The sequence below is a fragment of the Desmodus rotundus genome, chromosome 7 (genome assembly GCF_022682495.2).
Source record: "Desmodus rotundus isolate HL8 chromosome 7, HLdesRot8A.1, whole genome shotgun sequence".
Lineage (NCBI taxonomy): Eukaryota > Metazoa > Chordata > Mammalia > Chiroptera > Phyllostomidae > Desmodus > Desmodus rotundus.
Window position 1 is genome coordinate 88,629,174 of NC_071393.1, and position 11,562 is coordinate 88,640,735.

Here is an 11,562-nt window from a genome sequence, read left to right on the forward strand (position 1 = left end):
CCCGTGGTCCTCTTGATGCTACCATGTTGCTTTTCTGCTGTGCAAGGAAATTAGCTGCAGATAACTGTGACCTCAACATTCACGTTTCCTCAGTTACCTAACAGTGTAGGCGCTGGGTTTGGGTCCTGACTCTGCTCCTTACTAACTACGTGACCATGGGTAAGTTACACAGCGTCACCAAGATTCAGAATCATATCTTCAGAGTGGTTATAAATAATTACACTTATTTCAAAGGGTTGTTGGGAGGATTAAATAAAATGTTGTGATGCAAAAATGCCTTAATAGATGTAAATACATTTGTCAAAAAGAAATCGTTTTATCTAAGTGGATTGAAGCATGGGTCTCAAACTCAGATGCTTGCAGGAGCCAGCCATTTAAGTGAAGCTGTCTGGGTGCATGATAACAAGGACTTCCAGGGACTTAGCCAACCACGGGTACATAGCCACGGGAGACGACCAACCGTTACCAAGAGGAGATTCAAGCCCAGTGCTGCCAGATTCTCCGATATGTCAAGAGAAGTTGGAAATCAGGATTTTTATGTGCAAATTTCTGATTTAAAAAATACTGCACAGACAAAATAAAATCCAGGCCAGCAGCTTGTTGTGCCTGCTTTTAAAGCTAATTTTAGAACTCCATATGCAGCCACACAACATTCTAGAACTGAGAAACTCGCCCAAAAAATTCGGGGGAAGAAATTATCTCTCCTTTGGAGGGAATGTGCCGATAATGTAAACCCACGGGATTGCTTTTCCAAGGGCCTTACTCAGCAAACGCGTTGAAGCTCTGGGCATTATTTTGCAATATCTAGAATATGCTCCAGCTTTCCTTGATGACTAGATTTTCCTGCCCACTCCACATCTGATGTCACAGTCTTCCAGCTCGGCTATGCATTATACTTTTACCTTCCACACAGATATATTTTTTTTCTTTACAAGGTAGAAGATAGCATTTCTCAACTTTGTATACACTTCATTTTTATCTAACTGCTATCTTCATTAGATATTCATTGAAAAGAGGTTCATGGTAAGCAACAACTGGCGGGGCGGGGGAGAGGTTAAGTATCTAGAAATTTTTATACCAAACTGCTAATACACATTAAGAATGAAAACCATGTTTGTTCCAGTCAAAGAAGAAAAATAAATTGCAAGCACATCAGAATAGGAAAAAGAAAAAAATGTTAAAAAAAAAAAAAGGCAAGGTCAAGGGAATGGGAGGGAAATAGCAGAAAAGTTCAATCTCACCTTAAAGATCTTTGAGTTGTTCTCACTTCCCTACCCAGCAGGCTTAAGCCCCGTGGTTTATGCTTGATTTCCCTCAGGCATCTCCATCATTTCCTTTGGGGGAAGAGGGCTGATTGGGCAACATATTTATTTCTTATTGTTTCACTACTTGCAAAAGATTCTTAGGCAAACTCAGCCTGGTGATTTAATTTATTGGAGCATTGCAAGCTATTGCTTTAGAGACTGGGGGATGTTACTGCTCTGAGTGTAGACTTTTGTTTCAAACTGAGGTTTCCAGTTAGCATGGTCAAGGTATGAGTATGTTGGCTTGGCTATGTTAGGGTTTATTTCAATAATGCAAAGAAGCTTTTTTTAAAAAAATCAGCCTGAGCCCTGGCTGGTGTGGCTCAGTGGATTGAGTGCTGGCCTGTGAATCAAGGGGTCACTGGTTCGATTCCCAGTCAAGGCATATGACTGGGTTTCAGGCCAGGTCCCTAGTTGGGGGCATGAGAGGCAACCACGTATTGATGTTTCTCTCCTTCTCTTTGTCCTCCCTTCCCCTCTCTCTAGAAATAAATAAAATATTAAAAAAAAAAGAGCCCGAGAACAGTAAGAAAACTGCTGAGACCAGCTCAGTGAAAGTGGCACCAAGATAATGAAAAGAGGAGACAGTAAAACCCTGTTGCTGTGACGGGAACCGAGTGTGAGGGGTTATAGAGAGAGCGCCAAGGCATCCTGTAGTCCAGATGCGAAGGGCTGATGAGCAAGAGAAACCACAGCCCTGAAGAGAGACAGGTGACCAATGTCAAGGCCTCGTGTGCGCCCTGCCTCCCCCTAGTCATTTTGGTATGGGAAAGCCCATGGATTACTAGAGAGATTAAAATTTTTACGTGCCAACAAAGCGAGGTTAACTTTCACAAGAGACAGCAGAGACTGGTAGAAATAAGAGAGGCTGAGCTCTCTTGCTTGATAAATAACTCCGTGACCTGAACAAACTACTTAATCTTTTTGGGTTTTAATTTTACAATTTACAAATGAAACATTTAGAAGATAAAAATCCAAAGACTCTTCCAGATCATAAGTTTTATAGTCAGGCATTTTCTCCTAAGTTTGTATTTTGGGGGGGAAAAAAAAGTTCAAGTCTATAGAAAAGATAAAAGAATTGAATTAACCCCCAGATTCACCAATGAAGCCACATTTGTCTTATCTTTCTGCCTTGATTGCTACCTATCTATCTATCTGTCCATCCACAGAGGGATTGCAGAAGGAACATGTACATATGAATATTGTCGTTGTGAAATCACTGAAGTTGAGCGGCAGACAGTCGTTCCGTTCTATCACCGAATACCTCACTGTGCGTGTAAGAACAAGGACGTTCTTATATTGTGCACACAACCGCAATATCATAATCGCACCTAAGAAAGTGACCACAGTTTCACATAATCTAATATCTAGTTCATATTCATATTTCTCCAATTGCACCAATTCTTGTACTTTTTATGTTTTAAGACTTTAAAATTTTAAAGTATTGAGTAGTGCTCATCTTTCTCTGTTTTCTTTAAAAAATTTTTTTTTAAATTGACTTTTTGAGGCACCCAGTTATTTTGTAGAACATTTTACATGTTCTGGACAAGGCTGTTTCCTTGTGGTGAAATTTGTCACGTTCCCACTATTTCCTGTACACTGAAAACTAGGCCTGGTGGCTTGGTCTGATTCAGGTTAAGCATCTTCGACAAGAGCGCTTCGTAGGCAATGCTGTGTTCTTTATGGTGCGTTACACAAGGAGCCACACAGTATCAGACTGTCCCAGTATTTGTGACAGTAAGTTTGAGAGGTGGTGATGCCGGATCTCTCCAGAGTGCAGGTACATCTCTCCTCCTTTGTCCTTAGTGATCTATGGAGTAGTAATGGGACACTATATGAATAAACTGTTCCCTGAAACCTCTCCCCCAACTATTTTAGTGACCGTTTGAAGATCCCTACCCGACTCCATCACTATGTCGGGTTACAGACATTGTCTAAGTCGATGTTTCTTTCTATATTTATTAGCTAGCATTCTTCTGCGAAGTCGAGCTTTCCTTTTACTCTTTTTCTTCTCTCTCTATCTCTGTCTCCCTCCTTCTCCTTCTCTCCTCTTAATCTTTCCCTCTCTTTCTCCCCCTCTCTCTCTCCTGCTATTCTCTCTTTCTTGTCCATCTCTCTCGTTCCCTCTCCCTCTCTTTTCTTCCTTTCCTTCTCCTTCTCCCTCTTATTACTGTGATCTCATGAGTTTCTTTTTTATGTAATGCATCATAATCACTTACTTTATTCTTTTCGATGTCCAAATGGTCCCAAATTTGGCTAGAGAAAGTCCCATTAAGATGGATCATGGAGTCTTACTATAAGAAAGCATTGGGGTTTTTTAGTTTTCCCTTGCTGTCTAGCAAGGAAATAAAATTCTTCTGATTCGTTTCATAGTTTTTCTTCCCCAAACCTAGCTGCAGCCGTTCTCCAAGGAGTCTGGCTCCTTTTTGGTGGGAAATGATGTTCACATCAAGATCTGGGCAGCGAGTACGCTCACTACACCCAAGTGTTGTTACCTGTGAGTCCTTTCAAGTGGACAAAGCTAGGGAACAGATATATTTAAGCCTTCATATATTCAAATTTAATATAAAGTGTTTATCTAAACTTCTTTTATTTTCTACTTTTCTTTCTTTTCCCTTATAGTTCTATATTCACTTCTTTGCTTTGTCTTACAAAACTTATGTATCATTTCAAAATTATAATGCTAACATTACTAATAACCAATAAACATGATAAAACTTTATATGCCATTAAAGTCCTTTTGTTCTTAAGATATATCCCACTAAAGCATGGTCAGCCAGAGTCCCGGTATCAAAAGTTAATGGAATCAATTTTTTTCTCTATGTCCTTATTTTATCAATACAATATAGCTAGAGTCATTTGTTTTATTATTGTATTTTAATTTTGTAGTTTGCTTCTTTCCATCCCTTTTAATTTAATTTAATTTAATTTAATTTTCCAGGTATACAAGACATTCAAACGCTCTCATACTCATTCCCAACACCTCAGCAGAACCCATTCTGCTTCATTATAGGTCTTATTAATTTCTGCTTTATCCTTATTGTGTTTCTTTTTGCAACACGCATGCACACACACATTTTGCCTTCTTTCCGGGCAAAGGATAACCTGCTATACACATTTTTGTACCTTGCTTCTTTCACTCACCAATATATCCTAGAAGTTCCTCTAAATCCATTCATAAAGATCTTCTGTGTTCTTTCTCATGTGTCACCAGGCATTTTCAAAGGCATATCTATGACATAGGACTTCGGAAAACAGGAACCACTGACCTGGCACTAAAATGGAAGATATTTTTTTTCAGGGGGAACAGAGGCTGGTTCCTTTATTGGGGGTCATGGGTTGACTGGCTTCACTCGAAGGCCACGCTCTTGATCTTGAAGTCACCCTCTGCTGCCAGGTAGTTGATGGCCTCCAGGTTGAGGTAGTTGGGGAACTTGAATGTGTATCCATCTAGCAGCTTGATGGGCAGGTCTGCTCGGTCAAAGGAGGTGTGCACCTCCGCGGCACTTCCAGGCTGGAAGGGGAAGTCAGGCTCCTGCTGCTCAGCCCCAAGGCCTGAGATCCTTGCTGTTCCACACAGCGATGTTGGAGTCCCCATGTATACTGAAGCAAGGGTTGAAGTGCAGGCAAATGTTGCCATCTTTGCCCAGGTTCAGCATGATGCTCTTGGCCTTGGGTCCACCTCGCCGTGCACCCTGAGGCACTCCCCAGGTTGGTGGCAACCAGACCACAAGCCATGACTGAGGACAGGAGGGTGGCCCTGGGGACTGCAGCTCCCACTGTCTGTAGACCACCTGAGGGTATAATGGAAAACTTTAAAGTTAGGAATAGACTAGAGACCAAGTGAACTGGAGGGATGACATGACTTACCCATGCAGATGATGTGGGACTGGGCTGCCCAGGTTCCCCTTCAGGACTGAGGAACAAGTCCCAGCTGTTAGGAGTATCCCGGCTGAGCCTGCTGCTGGCGCTCCCCACAGGCCTTGCACTGGCCCGAAAAGAGCTGACTCAGTGAAGATCCCACTCCTCGCTGAGGCGAGCCTCCATCCAAACACAGGCTTGTCCCAACTTAGGACCCCTCGGAAGGGCCACTCAGCTCCAGAACCTTTGTTGTGACTGCTTCCAGGCCCACTTCCCTCTCTGCCCAGGTCTGCTTCCTCCCGCCCCGGGTGTTGACCTCAGGGCACATCCTAGTAAACCTACTACCCATTGGCCCCCATCTGAGGATCTGCCGTCTGGGGAGCCTAGCCTGAGATTCCCAGAGTCATCACTCATCAAATCTTCTGACAAAAATCTGCTACGTTGCATTATATCATATCCACTTTCAGTTCCTTATTGATGTAGTTAACTCTCAAGAACACTGGTGCCACTCGTCAAAATTTCTGGCGAAAAGCAAAAGACAAGTACCATATGATCTTATTTATATTTGGAATCTAATGAACAAAATAAAAACAGAACAGAAACAGACTCACAGATACAGAGAACAGACTGACAGCTATCAGAGGGGAGGGGTTAAGAACCTGGATGAAAAAGGTGAAGGGATTAAGAAAAACAAAAATTCATAGACACAGACAACAGAATGGTGATTACCAGAAGGAAGAGGGGTGAAGATAGAGAGAAGAGGGTAAAGGGAGGATAAATGGTGGTGGAAGGAAACTTCACTTTGGGTGGTGAATACACAATACAATATACAGATGGTATATTACAGAATTGTACACATGAAACCTATATAATTTTATTAACCAATGTCACCCCAACACATTCAATTTAAAACATTTCTATCTTTAGAGTCTCTTGCCATCAAAGATAAATACTCTTTTTTTGTTTGTTTTATTTACAACATAACGGGGGCCCTGGCCATGTACTTCAGTTGATTAGAGCTTCATCCAGATATGCCAAGGCTGCTTGTTCGATTCCCAGTCAGGGCGCATACAAGAATCAACCAATGAATGCATAAATAAATTGGACAACAAATTGATCTCTCCCTTTCTCTCTCTCTAAAATAAAAACAAACAAACAAACTATAGTGCAAACAGAAATCAGCTAAGATTTCTCAACCCTTTGTGATCTGGATAAGATTGGCTTGAAGCCCCATTTCATGCTCTGTGGAAATATACAAGACTTCTGATTTCTGAAAATTCTCAAAATGTTTATATTCTTAGAACAATTCTGGCTCGGGCTCCTGCTTCTACATGTGCAGTCTGGGACATAGCAGCTCCTCAATAAACTTCATTGTGTGTTAACAAAGCAGCTCTCCTTTCTTCTGGGAATAATGTCCTCTTCCTTTGGGAAATAGTTTTCTTCCTCCATTCCTTCCCATGTTATAATATGAGCCAAATCAGAGTGGCTACCTTTTTATAAGCCACCATGATTGACCCAGGGATGAACATATGACCTGACCCAAGCCAATTAGAAACTCTTCCAGAAAATGTAAAAATTAGAACTAAGGAAAAAAAGGTCTTCTCCTGTCTGGCGGCAAAGCTTTGAGGATGAGAGCCTGGAAGTGCTGGTAGCTGCATCCCCTGCTGAGTGTACCAGGAAAAAATGAAGCCAGCACATAATGATGAAGAGAGAGATCTCACGGTGTTTGCGTCCCTACATATCACAGTCTCTGAGGCCAGCTCTACCTTCTCCTTTTCCAGAGTGTGAACTGAAAAATGACATAATTATCAGTGCAGCCAGCCAACTTACTTGCTCCAAAGATGGAGATGATGTTAAATGGCAATAATTATAGTGCAAAAAGAATGTAGAATTAGAAAATAACCCATTAAAGAATAAATTGGAAACAGCACAATAGGTGAAGAGGGGTTTTCAGATTAAGAATTTCTACCATGTTGGTTGAGAGGGAGCGTTTGAGGGGTGGAGGGGTTGAGCAAAAAAGAGAAAGAACTCACAGACACAGACAACAGTGTGGTGATGGGGGAGGGCGGAGAGTGGGTAGAGGTGGAAAAGGGTATAAGGGGGATAAATGGTAATGTAAATACAATAAAAAATAAACTACTAAAAAAAAGAATTTCTACCGTGTTCCACAGTTCATTTGTAGGGTGTTAAAAATGCAGCCTGCAGCTGGAGAGTACTTCCTTCTCACACCACCCCTACCCTGTACCTACCAGCAGTACACGTGATTCCAAAAAACCCCCCATAATCTTTCCTCCAGAAGAGTTACCCACAGAAGGGTATTTGCTGGTTCCTCCTATCTAATCTCAACTCTACAAACCTCTGTAAGTACAATAGGAAGGCTGGAGACCTCCTTTACTAAATATTTACCGAGAAGCCTTCAAAAAGCTAGGCGAGTTTCTCTTATCTACTTCCTATAGAATAGTGACCTTAGACTTAGTAGAATGTCCTTAAATTGGTTGTCCATTTGTCCACACAGTTAGTTTCATCAGATAATTGCAAACCTCCAACTTCCTGTGCCAGGGCTTTGGGAAGTGGAGGTTTTATATTTTACAAACTATTAACACTGTTTTCTCTTTCTTTCATTAGAAGGAGAAGAAAGGGGCTGGCCTATCCTTAAATATCAGAGGAAGAAGAGCTTTGTTTCAGTGGAATGAATTTGCAAATCCTTGTTCTTTGGGGATTCTAGATAGAATAGTTTACTGAAATGATGGACATGGCATATGATTTATGAGAGCCAACCTTCCGATTTCGATTCCTCCCCAGAGGTGTTGTTCAAAAAGTTCCCACCTAAACTCTTTCCATCCTGGGGCCTATGAGCTCATGCAGACGAAAGGCCGTCACAGCCAGGCCTTCCTGGACAACGGACATAGCTCCAGCTGGGTAAGTCACTGCAGGGTCTTGATTGTGGGCACTTTCCCAGTGATGAACCTTCAAAATCCTCCAGGATTTGAGATGAAGTGTCAACTCAGCTGCCTACAGGGAGATCAAGAAGGAATGGAAAACACTGCTTTAAACACCAAACATTAGAATATAATATTAATTTTCAAAACTAAAATTCCATAAGCTTCAGTTTCTGCATCCATAAAATAAAAATGAGATAATATCTACTTCACATGGCATTTTGTTCAGGGAATGCTAATTGAGTAAGTGAATCACTGAACTAATTAATTTGCTGAATAGTTGAGTCAGAGCTCTTGGTTGCAAGCAAAAGAAATTCCATATGATTAACATAAGAAGGGAATCTACAGGCAAGACATCAGGGAGCTCACAAACTGGCCAGAGAGCAGAAGAGCCAGCCTGGGAATGTGCGCTAAACCCAAGGCAACAGGAAGACAGCCAAGCTCTTGCCACAGCAAGTGTCCTTGGATGCAGCTGCTGGCCCTCCACCCTGTGCCACCCCATTCCCCCCTGCAACTTTTCTCTCCAAAAAGGTAGAAATGCCCTGACTGGTGTGGCTCAGTTGGTTGGGTGTTCTCCCGGGAAGTAAAGGGCTGCCTGTTCAATTCCCCTGGTCGGGGTGCGTATGAGAGGCCAGAGATTGATGTCGATGTTTCTCTCCCTCTCTTCCTCCCTCCCTTCTCCTCTCTCTAAAATATGGGGTTTTTCTAAAATGCAGAAATTGGTCCCATTCTGCAAACTTTGAAAAATGTCTTAATACAACTGTAAAGAAATTATTGCAATTTGAAACAACTCTCTCATTCAGTCTGAGGAATTAGTTTCAAATTTAGTCTACACCTGCTTCAGCCAAGGACTTATGCCCTTTTACAGGTTAAAGCTCAGGCCAAAAAACAAATGGACAAATGGACATATGCACAGAGACACAGACAGATAATCCATTTTTAAAAATAGCTGAAGAAAAATAAGTGTCAGGCACGTGGCTTGAGCAGATGAGAATACTAAGACAATGAATTTAAGATATCTGGCACCCCTGACTTGGAGGAAAATGTGATGGATTATGTAATTTTAATTTCCCTTTTCACACCAGAATTTTATCTACAGAGACAAATGTTTTCTGGCAACAATCTTATGCAAAAGATTTTCATTTGAGTTTTATATGATAGGTGTTACATGAGATACTAGACAGTATCCCTAGTTAGGGTTTCCAAACACAGAAAGCTTTTAAAATGCATCAAGTTCCTGTGAAGTGTTTTGTGAAGGCGAATTTGTATCTCAGAAATGCTGCTCCCAGTCATGCTGGAGACAGGGTCCAGGTGTGCTGGCTCCCCCAGGGTGGTTCCCAGATGCGGCCTGGAGAGTCCAGATGCACACCAGGCGGATCAGATGTGTTAGATGTGTTAAATAAAGCGTGTGGCTCTGGTGCAGTGTGCCCCCACAAATGAATGAACCAATCTTCAGACACGCTTCTGAGGTGTTGCAGATCTCCAGCAGGTGTAGAGGGGGCAGACTGGCACCTTGCTCTGGAAGGTTCAACTCCAACGCGTGCTCTTCTTGCCCAGACAGCAGCCAGGGCCTCAGCAGCGGGGGGAGTATCTTCAGATGGAAAGAAAGGCTGCAGCTTCTTTTCCTTAAAGAAGCTCAGCAGCGTCTCCAACTCTGGAACAGTGACAGTTTCCATGACCTGAGAGGCAGCTTTCCAGCAATGGGGATACTTGGCAGAAATTACATTGTCCAGGGGGAGAATGACATTAGGAGCCAAGAGTAAATCCTGAGTTGTTGGTTTACATGGGAGAGAGTTGGGAGAGGCAGTTAGAGCCGGGAAACAACAGTGAATTTGAATGCTTACGAAGGCAGCCAAAATGCAGGAAGCCTCAACTTCATTCCTTCCAAAGGAAGATTTGAGGCAGGTTTTTTTCCATTTTAGGAAGGAATCAAGATGAAGACAAAAATAGAATTAGGTTAGTACGATGAAGTATGGCGTCAGAGTGCTTTTCTGGAAATGCATGCCACATGGTCCCGTGGAAGCGGGATGAGCCCTGTGAGGAACAGCAGCAGCCACCCCGCCATTCTCCCCACCCCTACGTTCCACCATCTACCCTAACTCTGCCTATGTCCTCTGTGGCAGCACACCCAGGGAACAGGCTCTGGGTCCCTCCACACTCACCACAGTCCTCCCCACCTCAGGGAACCCCACTCTTAGGCTGGGCCAGGTGCCCCTTCTTGTTAGGTAACTTTCACCCAGTGTGGGGATGAGGGTGAGGGGCTTGGGAGAGATCCTGGCAGGAATGAGGAGCATTGGGCTAAGAGGGCATTTGAATTCCTGGGTCTGTTCCAGGGAAGCTCTGTCCTGTGATATAAATAGAGGACAGAAGGCAGCTGGGAAGTAAGATCTGGAATTTGTTTCTTCAATTTGCAAGTGATAATAGTGTCCCTGGGGCTAACATCTGGATAACAGAGCACGCAAGCACAGGGCATTTGACTGTTTCGCCAGCACGGTGACAAATGTGATTTTCTCAATTTCGTAGGCCTGGAAACCCAGCCTTGGGAAAGTGACATGAGTTCCTCCAGAAAGCAGCAAAAAGCAAAAGTGAGATTTGAGTCTCTGCTCCCATAATGTACATCAATGATGAAACAACCCATGAACTTTAGCAATTATTTCAGAGGATAGAGAATTAACACAATAAGAAGGAAAATGTAAAGAAAAAAAAAAGATTTACCTGTGCAAAAGTAATCCCACTTAAATCCCCTGACGTGAACTAATATTGTGGAACTCAGTGTGATAATGGCTGCGATGAACCATGTCTGACTAATAAATTTCTTGCAAGTTTTATTTGATTATTATAATCTAATAAGATCTACGCACTTACAATATTTTCACAAATTATGCACTTCACGGTGTCTGCTTACCACATTCTTATGTTCTCTAAGAGATTAAGGTAATCAATTATTTCTGAAGGCTTCATGGGTTCATAGCACTTTGCAGGAGAAGGTGAAAAACACATATAAGGACATAGTCTTTGCTCCAAATTGACTCCGCATTTCCAATAAGGACAATAGCATCACAGGAGACAAATTGGCATCTTTATAATTTGGTCTCTACAATTCAGTTACCAAAAGGGAGTCTCTCGGCACACACTTAAAAATAAGGCGGGGTGGGAAGATGGCGAGGACTTAGCTTACGTACACTGCCACCAGGTGGAGGCAGAGTGCCATGGGTTGTGAAGTCTGAAAGGGTAGGCAGACCATTTGCTAAAATTCGATTGTGTTTCTGGGTTCAAACTCTACACATTTATAATCACCAATTTTTCTATTTCTTACTTATTGGAAACATTTACTGAAATAGCGAAATGCAAGCAAGCTATACACATTTTTAATAGCTCTTTCGAGTATTGTTACATCTTTCTCTTCAATCTCTTAAGATTCCTTTTCTCGTAAATACCTTCAAAGAAAATTATTGGCA

General features: G+C 42.3%; 1 pseudogene across 1 annotated transcript; it reads right to left on the minus strand.

Annotated features, from left to right (window-relative positions):
* Positions 1-3,077: 3,077 nt before the first annotated feature.
* LOC112312011 (galectin-1 pseudogene) lies at positions 3,078-5,042 on the minus strand (annotated as a pseudogene). The gene is made up of 2 exons (XR_002975480.3): positions 4,449-5,042; positions 3,078-3,114 (listed from the first exon to the last, which is right to left on the minus strand). The product of XR_002975480.3 is annotated as a galectin-1 pseudogene (transcript).
* Between the last annotated feature and the right edge of the window lie 6,520 nt (positions 5,043-11,562).